Here is a 10696-nt window from a genome sequence, read left to right on the forward strand (position 1 = left end):
CAGAACACATACTTAAATCATTCGTTGTCATCTCTGCTGATGACACCACCATCTATGGCAACACATCAAAGGCCGTAAATGACAAAGCCCTCTCTGATTCCTTCTCCTCTGATCTTGAACGCGTGGTACAGTGGGGGGGGAGAGATGTGGCTGGTTAATTTTAATGCATCTAAAACCAAGCTCCTATCTTTATATCATCAACGCTCTGATCCCCATCTAGCATCAATTGAAATGGATGGCTCTCGTTTTCGGGAAGCTTCATGTTTTGACAAGCTCCTGGGTTTGACCTTTACTCCTGATCTGAAATGGAACACGTATATCAAGTCTGTTGCCCGGGCCGTTGGGAAAATGGTAGGATCCTTCTACCGCTGCAGAAGATATCTTACTACTGATGCAATTCTCTATCTGTATAAAAGCCAAGGCCGTCCAAAGATGGAGTACTACTACCACATCTGGGCTGGAGCTTCTAAAAACAGCCTATCCTACCTTGACAAAGTACAAAATAGACTTCGTGGATGAGTGGGGGGTGCCCTTTTCTCTTCCCTACAACCTCTCTCTCACAGAAGAGACGTTGTGAGCCTGTCTCTGTTTGTGCTCGTCTGAGATCCAATCTCTGGTCCCCGTGTATATATATATATATATATATATATATATATATATATATATATATATATATATATATATATATATATAAATGGGAAGAGGAAAACAAAATACATAGGCTAGTCTAAATCAAGAATCACTATTAGAGCTTGAGTTTGAAAATTCAACAAGATAATTTTATGTGACATATGTAGAATAAGGGAGAATTTCTACGAACAGATTCCTAGAAAAACAGGTGTGAAGATTACATTTTAAAAATTACTGCTTCTATAAATTTAAGTAATTTTTTTCGAAAGTTCGATTTTCAATTATTATTTCTGTTCTTTTTAGATGAGAATTAATAAATTGGATTATTTAGCTTATTCGACTACTATCCTCATCTTAAGTGCTATTCTCACAACGTTTCGACTGATGAAACCTCCGGCTTTCTTCATGTGTATATTGTCGAACTCGGTAATCTTTATGTAAAACTCGGGAATCTGTTTGGAATTTCGAACAGTAGTCCAAATCATTGAAACAAATCAAGGTATATTTTCTTTATTACTTTTAAATGATGTGCATGACTTCATTTCTAACAGAATAATAAAGACATCGTTAAAAATATAAGTAAAATACTATACTATTTAAACTGTGGAACGAGGGTTTAATGATTTTTAACTAATAAAGATTGAAGAATAAAGGGAGATAATTCAAATTAATTAATGTTTGCGATGATGATGACGCGTTTCATTAATTAATGTTTGCGATGATGATGACGTGACACCGTACTGACAAGCATATTAATATATAGATTCCTTATTTTCTTTCTTTCTTGAATGTTGTGTGTCAATCCTTCATGTATTTAGTTAATGACGTTCTTATTTCTATCGAAATACTGTTAAATATTGATTAAATTATCAGTTTTCGTAAGCGGTAATGCCTTTTTATTAAATCAGTTTGCCCAGGTGTAAAATCCACTTAAATATGGTATTTTAATGGGTTCAGCTTTCGTATATATTATTATAGTTGTGATTTGAAAAGTAAAGAAAAAAGTATTTGGGTGCCATCAGCCGAAAGCAAAACTGCACCATTCAAAGTTGTGTACGTTAATACTTTACAACGTGGCACTGATGAAAAATCAAAAGTAAACTAAGATGCATGTACAAAATGTTTTTTTTCAATTTTGACAAATTTTTTGACCCCTTAAAAAAAACTATTTTAAACGGCTAAAGGCCCATAAAAGAACGGCTCGTAAACAATCCAACCATTTGAGGCCCCCTGGCGTCGCTCTACAACTTTGAGTTTCAGAGGAGATAGAGTTTGAAAATATGAAGACGGACAGACAAACAAATAGCGTTTTATATATTAGATTTCTTTATCGAGGATATTTTAATGGCGTTATCGCAAAGAATAAAATAAACAGTGAGATTTTACCATCCTTTGCTGAAGATTTCAGTAAACACAGTTTCATTCAAATACGTCTTTCGTTTTTACTAATATATAACAAATTATTAAATAAATTTACCCACTAAGATATTATCACACGTAATTAGTATACACTGAAATCTAAGTGACAAGAGATCTTTTTAGATTTCCACTCATCTCTCCGTCTTTCAATTGTTTTTGTTATCCCAACAGTCGTTTACCATTGCGTTCTCACTAATAGCGAACGTGACCTTTTTTCTGTAATTTGAGTGATGATGATTTCAGTAGACTTGTAACAGATCGCGGAAGCGTGTATGCAAATGTATACGAAATGCGAAATGACGTCATTGTAAGGAAAAAAGGCTACAAAGAAGAAGGAGACCACGTTGGAGAAGACGACCATGTGAGAGACGTCACAGCCGTAACGAGAATTCACACGTGGAGGGAGAATAAGGAAATGAATGTTGTTGCACGAGAAAGTGAGTTCGCGTTTCTCTTTGTCTTGGTCTTCTTTGCGACGAAGACTGTTACAACGTGTGGGTGCCGTATGTAAACGTAGCTAGCGTTACAGATTTCTTACCCTTTGGTGAGAGTCTGGGCTGTATTCTTCCTCACCTCTCTTTCTAGCCCCCATATCCTTCGCAAATTTTTTTTATGCACCAACTAATGCATTTTTATTTCTTTTTTCGTTTTTCTCTTTTTGGTATAGCGAGGCTTATCAGATTATTTATATTGTTCTTATAGATATATATGTATATATATATATAAAAAAAAATATTTTTTTATTTTATATTTTATTTTTTATTTTTTTATTGTTTATTTATTATTTATTTATTATTTTTTATTTATTTATTAATTTATTTATTTTCCATTTAGTGTCTTCGAACAACTCTTGCTGACATTTTTTAAGTGATGGCCTGTACATTTCAGTTGACCTATATTATTTTGCCCTATATATTTTTTCGCGCCTTTAACAGTTCCTGTCTGGGTCATTTTGACATTTGTTTCTCTATTTTATATTTAACTCTATCACCATTTGTTTTTCCTCTTTTTCTTCCCTGATCTTTCTTATTTATAGTTATGTCTCGGCAGTAGAGTGAAAAGCATATCTTATTTTTCTTTTATTAATATTATTGGAATCTTTTCCTTTCTTCCTTGTACACATTTTTGTGAATTATTCCATGGATTTCTGCCTTTGGATTATTATGGACCATCTTCTTCCAATTACGGGATTTCCTTGGATTTTACTTGTGCAAATGGAAATTCAATTAACTTTCTTGAAGTTATATATTTGGATTTTACCGTCACTGGATTATTTATCTTCCACCAGACTATCCATTTATGTGTAATCACGTTTTTCTTCACCATATTCGCTCTGCTTAACTTTTTTTGTTTTCAAGTAAGATCTTTGACTTACTTGTTGTTTCATCAAATACTTCTGCATGCAAAATCCGATCACGCATTTTGCTAATTCCTACCCTCTGATGAGAAGGAAAGTATTTCTTCGAAACTCCGCGGAGTAAGGACTATCCACTTATCTAGTGTTTCCTTTTCAGATTAAATATGTTTTTAACTCATTTCAAAGTATTTTTTAACATGTTTTATTAACTGTTTGCTCATATATATACATATATATATATATAATATAAAGCTGAATATGTGTGTGTGTGTGTGTGTGTGTGTGTGTGTGTGTGTGTGTGTGTGTGTGTGTGTGTGTGGTCACGAATAGGCTCCTATATGGTTGACTATTTTAAAAAACTGATTACATATAATAATAAATGTATCGAGACACAGGAATGGGTATGTTTGATTTGTCAGAACGGTGGTTCATTAAAATTATGGGGTCTGCCTTCGCGCCTGGTCGACAAAGTATGGAAATAAAAAATTTAAAAATTTAAAAGAAAAACGTTTACAGGTGTTTTTGATATAGATGAATATCAGAATACTTTGATAAGTATGTTTCAACTTAAATAGGGATGGTATAATAAAATTGTGGGGTCTGCATTCGCGCCTGGCCTCCATAGAATGGAAATAGGCACAAACTTTAATAAAGACTTTTCATATCTATCTGCGTAAGTATACTTTGATACTTATGCTTCAGTTTGAAGAAATATAGTATAATAAAATTATGGGGTGTTCGTTCGCACCTGACCTCCATAGAATGGAAATATGTCACAAAGTTTAACAAGGTTTTTTAATAAATTATATGGTTTATCTATTTTATTGTTACATTCATCATATTTTGCTTTGGTGTAGATACCTCCAAATTCGAAGCTATCTCTTTACAACCCTTCCTTTTCATAACCTATCATACTTTAATAAATCAGAGTCTATTTTCTGTAGGCTGTTTTTGAACCCAGCCAACCACGGGTACTTTTGCTAGTATATATATATATATATATATATATATATATATATATATATATATATAGGAAGTCTACGTTATCAACTATTATACATCTTTTTTAATTATATATATATATATATATATATATATATATATATATATATATATATATATTTCTTTACTTCATTCATCCAGAAGTCTTACAATGGAGACAAAACGTTGATGAACAAATAACTTAGTTTATTCCTTTTTATCTCTCTCACTCGCTCTCTCTATCTCTCTCTCTATCTATCTATCTATATATATATAAATATATATATATATTAAATACAATATATATATACATATATATAGATATAAAATATTAATCACAAAAAGTAACATCGTTTTCATGCTTCATAAAACCCTCATAACCTTTATATAGATAGATATATAGATAGATAGATAGATAGATAGATAGATAGAGAATATATTAAAAAATTCATGATGTTCGCCATCTTATAATGTATTCCTATTCACTTGACTTTCACAATTCCTGACAGTATCTGTTTCGTAGCACAAAATCAATCACTTAATTATTATATCAATCAGTGAATCTATTATGCCCTTAACTCATCAGAAGAAATAACAACAATTATTTCGTCAAAAGGAAATGAAGTGTGATTTGACATGATTAAAATCCGAAAATCGGAAGAGAAGATGTATATAACTATAATATGTTTCCAGTATGCCATTTTGAATTTTATCAAACTAAGTCACTAAACCCAACTATTCGTTCTAACAATCTTCATTAATTTATGAATCTTCTATCAAAATGCTCTATTTAATAATTAGTAAATTTAGTCTATACTTATGGAAATAACATCAATAAATTATAAACTATTATGCATTTTTGCATGTAGTAGTAGTAGTAGTAGTAGTAGTAGTAGTAGTAATGGTAATAGTAGTCGTGGTAGTAGTAATAGTAGCAGTGGTAGTGGTAGTAGTGGTTGTAATGGTAGCAGCAGAAGTAGTAATAATAGTAGTGGTGGTGGTGGTAGTAATGGTAGTAGTGGTAGTAATAATAGTAGTGGGAGTAGTGGTAGTAAGAGGAGGAGGAGGGGGAGGATAAGCAGTTTACTTAATGATCGGTTTTCTATTAAGGGATATCTTTTTTTTTGAAATACGTGTCGGTATGGTGTCGTATGAAAAGTAACCAAAAAAAAAAAAACTGACATAAACTCGGTATGTATGAGACGGCCACGTCGATAAATAATTATTTAGTGAATAAAATTACAAAAGACTCCAACATGACTGATTATATGAAGTTGTTAATACTAAAGACAACAATAATAATAATAATAATAATAATAATAATAATAATAATAATAATAATAATAATAAGTGAAATAAAAAACGCAAAGGAAGTGTCAGCAAGGAAGTCGCAAGGAGAGAGAAAGAAGAGATGGGAAGAAAGCAAATAGACGTGATCAAAAGAGAGATGGGATGTCAATTCTAAAGTGGGGGCGGAAATGGGTAGCAGAAGAGGATTCGTGTTTGATTAATGACGTTATCTAAAGACTTGCGCGAAGAACAAATTGATAGTTTTCTAAGTCATTAATGATCTGAATGCTGCAATTAATTGTATCTTCTCTCTCTGTATTATATATATATATATATATATATATATATATATATATATATATATATATATATATATATATATATATATATATAATGGAAAGGAAGAAACAAAATTCTCGACGATTCGTTTGTTCCGTGGGTTTTATTCAAGCGATTGTAGGTTTCAATATAATTATGCTTTTCAGCTGTTTTCAAACGTAAACTATTTCGTTTTGGCTTCCGGATAATTAGAATAGAAATATCGATCGGTTGATCACCTTTTTTACTTATTTTATTCGTAAGTTATTATAAACAGAAAACGAAACATAAATGGATAAAATTACATCATGCTATTATTTCACATGTGAGGATGTGATTAAAATTTAATTTAACTTAACCACGTTATTTAACAAATAAAAAAGGGTAAATATGAAGATTCTTTCTGCTGCATAGTTCTTATTAAGATGACGACTTATATATTTCGTTGTTATGTTCGCCTTAGTAAGAGAGTCTTAGAGTGTTCATGTTGTGTGCAGATATATCGTGTATAGATCAAGAGAGAGACAGTTCTGTATATATAAAGAGACAGGGTACAAGTTAATACAGGAGAGCCGACGGCATGTATACACAATGAGAGGAGATTTGATATATAGATAGATAGACCGAGAGATAATGCGTTTGACATTTATACTTTTGACAGTTCTGTGAATGATGATTTTCACAAAGTTCTTATAATATAAATTGACAATACCTTTTCTTTTGAATAACATAACACGAAGACGCAGATACAAAAAGATGATGATTCCGTTTATTATACCATATGATGTGACCGGTCAATGGCTTTGCATCAAGGAATTCAAGTCTTACATAATTCTTCTTCTAACCTCCGCTTCCAAGGTTCTATGTCAGCTCTGTCTCTGACTCCTCTCTTCTGACTGACTGAGTCCCCGACTGACTCTGACTGACTTATCTATCTAAATTCAAAACTCATGACGTCATTGCATGACTAACACGTGCCTATCAGACTCGTGGTCTGACATGCTTTCTCCAACCTAATTTTCGTAACCCACTTTACAAATAACATTTTCCATTGTTCGTTTTTTTTTAATTCCTTATCTTAATAAACAGATACAACATTCATCATTATATTCCTTTCTCTATAAACAGATATCTAACTATTTTGTGTGAGCTAAACAATGGCAATTCCAAATTCCTTATTTTCACTAACATTCTGTATTTCAATAACATTATGTATTCTGTATTTATTTTAACTTATGATTGGAATTCTCAATTCCAAATCTAGCTTCGCAAGTTCGAATCCTTCACTATCCTATCTCATATTTACTCACTTACAAGAACAGGCGACTGTTCCATAACATCCCTTCCTACTTTATTTTCAAAAAAATGTACGCATTTTTAAATTCTAGTACATTTTTTTATATCTACACAACCACACGGTTAAGAAAGATCAGGCTAAAAAACTCCTTTAGTTAGCCTTTCCAACTGACTTTACAATTATTATTTATTTATTTATTTTATTAGATCAGAGCCTCTCTGATCTTCTTGGCATTTACTTTTTTGGGGGGGTGTAGGGTATTCCTCCCCTGATCTACGTCAGCTGCTTAATCCAGCCACCCTTATGCCGTAAACTACAGGTCTCACTTTACCTCTTTCGAAATTGACAACTCCTTTCGTCCAAAAGTGCTCTGATCGTATCCTTTGCCCGGTTGTTTCGTAGTCATTTCTAATAAAGGGAATCGTGTGTGATCGTCTAATCAGAGTTAACGTCGTGTGTTATCGTCTAGTGGTTCTTTCTATTAAATGATATGTTCATATGCCGTTGTGTGTGTGTGTGGTATATGTATTTTTCAACATACCTTTGCGCGTCGTCGATGTTGGTCCATCTGGAAACATCTCGTCTTGGAGAGGAGACTTGGTACCTGTTTTGGATGAAAATTCATTTCACTCCAAGACAAGGAATTGGTTTTATAATTTATTTCACTTTCCAGATGTCTTGCAGAAGGATGGAAAGCGAAACTTTGGCTTATGTGGTTCTGTTCTACACAGGTCAGCGCCCCCCTCCAGTGAAGAGGAGGAGACAACGCTGAAGCCGTCCGTCCTCTTCTAAGTCTAAACCAAATCTCTACGATTCAGCTAACCTAATTACGTGACTCACACGCAACCTGATCAGCTAACCCTGACTTCCGGTCAACATGTCTCAATATAATTTACACATCTCCCTCCCTCTCTCTCTCTTTCTCTCTTTCTCTCTCTCTCTCTCTTTCTCTCATTCTATAACATGTCCACCTTCGACAAATCCCTTAAAATTAACACTTATTTAGGTTTTCCGGGATGCTGAAAACATCAGTGTAAAATATATGAACCAATGTTAGTTTCAAAAAAGGTTTTCGTGATGCTGACAACGAAAATAACGTTTAAAATTCCGGCAAACGAGCAATTCAAAAATATTAAAAAAATGTTACTTGCAAAACAGTAGGGGATGACTTGTATATAATAATTTAACGTAAAATGAGAACCCAATTTATGGCCACCTTTTGTTTAGGGGGGGTCTAAGCGTACAATTAACACAATTTAACATACACTGAGCACAATAAGAGCATTATTAATCGATTTTACGTGCACCAACCCATATAAAAATATGTGTGCTCATTTTACGTATAATTGCGTTTATTGTACGGTGACCCCCCCCCCATAAAGTGGGTGCTCATTTCGCTTTATATTATTACAGAAACGTGATCCCCCACTTTTTAGAAACTAACATTTATTCATTTCTTGGAAACTACTATGCCGGATGTTTATACGTTATTTTCGTTTTCAGCACCCTTGAAAACCTTTAAAAGTTGTAATTTTAAAGGATTTTTCGAGGGTGGAAAGATTCTTCATATTTACAAAAAAAAATAAATAATAATGCAAGATGAAGTTTTGCAATGAGTAAATGTGTTTCATTTTATCATTTATAATCATAAGGGTTGAACAATACAAAGTACAATTTTGGGTAATTATTTTTATGACTGGTTTCCATAGCAACCACGTCGCTCCAAAGACTAGTGTTGCTACTAATTCACCGCTGTCGCGAAAAGAGAAGTAACAAGTGAAACAGACAGAATGAAAGAATGAAAAGAAGATAATTGAGGGGTTTTGAAGCAGGCGACTGAAATTAAACAAAGACCAAGTGTATTTATTGGAAGCCTGAAAAAATCATGGATTACAATAGAAAAATGCGAGCATGAAAAGTAATATGGTTAAGCTTAAACATGGAAAAGTAAAGAACTAGTTATTAAAACTGGAAAAGAAACAGACAATATATTCTGGTAAAAATATATTAAATGTATTACTTAAAAATATTGCAGTATTAATTTTTTTAATTCAATTTAACATTATATAATCAATTCTTAATGCTGCAATATTTTAAGTTATAAATTTATTATATTTTTACTAGAATATCTTGTCCTTTTCAGTTTTAACAACTAGTCCTTTACTTTTCCATGTTTAAGCTTAACCATATTATTTTCATGCTCGCATTTTTCTCTCTATATATATATAATGATTAGATCACACTGACAGACGTTAAAATAAATGTTTAAAATTACAACAATATTTCTCGCGGTTAATGGTGGCCGAATAGATTAGGTCCTTGCTAAATGAAGCCAGGGATGGTTTCTGTCGTCGGGTTCGAATCTGTCGATGTCGGTGTTAATTGTGACACCCTGCACATTCCCGAAAGGATGAAACACTAGTGTCTCTAAAATAATTATATATGAGTGTGTGAGCGCGCGCGTGTATGTATATGTATGTTTTTACAATGTGATTGTTGCTTCTCTTTTATCTTGAGTTCGTTATCAGATGATTACATATATTATTTCTCTCCCAATAGGAGATCGTTCGTCGGCACTCCTTTTATCGGTTTCGTTAATCAGTCAACCCACTTTAATTGCAAATGTATTCTTCTTACAAACAACAACCTTGTCGTCCGCTTCCTCCCCCCACCGACACAAACTGCATCACTTTGGACCCATTGCAAGAAGGAATACATCAGATAACACCAAATAAATAAGAAACAGGACAAAACAACGAGAGAAAAAAATTATCTAGGATAGTGAACAAGCACAAATCTACAGCTTTTTTTTTTTTTAAATGTTAGCAAGTTCAATCCTTATGCCAGTCATTTTTATTTTACTGTCCTGACTTTACTTGTCATTTTTATCTTACTTTGCCGACATAGCCCTGGAATTAACATCATCATCACTATCATCACCATCGTCATAATTATTATCATCATTTCGCATGAATCCGAAGATTACATTGTTAGCATTAGTTTCCCCCGATAGACAGAATTCTGACTAGACAGAATACTTTCTACTCTTTTCCACATGATGTCCAAAAAGGCTCTGAAGGGTTTGGAACTTAAATAGATTCTTTACTTTTGATCATATCCTTCTGTAATTTTAACACAATTTGCCTAAGACATTGGGATTTTTAATGCAAAATTCAATCTTGTATTTTCTTTAAAATAATTTCTTAGTCAGATGGGTTACAATTACAGAAAAATATCATCAAATATAAAATAATCTATTTAAGTTCAAAACGCTTCAGTGACTTTTTGGACACCCTGTAGAAAGACATCGTATATTACCGAAAGGATCACGCGAAAGTTGCCGATGTCCTAAATGAAAGTGATTTTGTGGAACGAGCTGGATTTGAACGTGGAACACTAAAGTG

The sequence above is a fragment of the Euprymna scolopes genome, chromosome 23 (assembly GCF_053919585.1).
Source record: "Euprymna scolopes isolate OS-2025 chromosome 23, ASM5391958v1, whole genome shotgun sequence".
NCBI lineage: Eukaryota > Metazoa > Mollusca > Cephalopoda > Sepiida > Sepiolidae > Euprymna > Euprymna scolopes.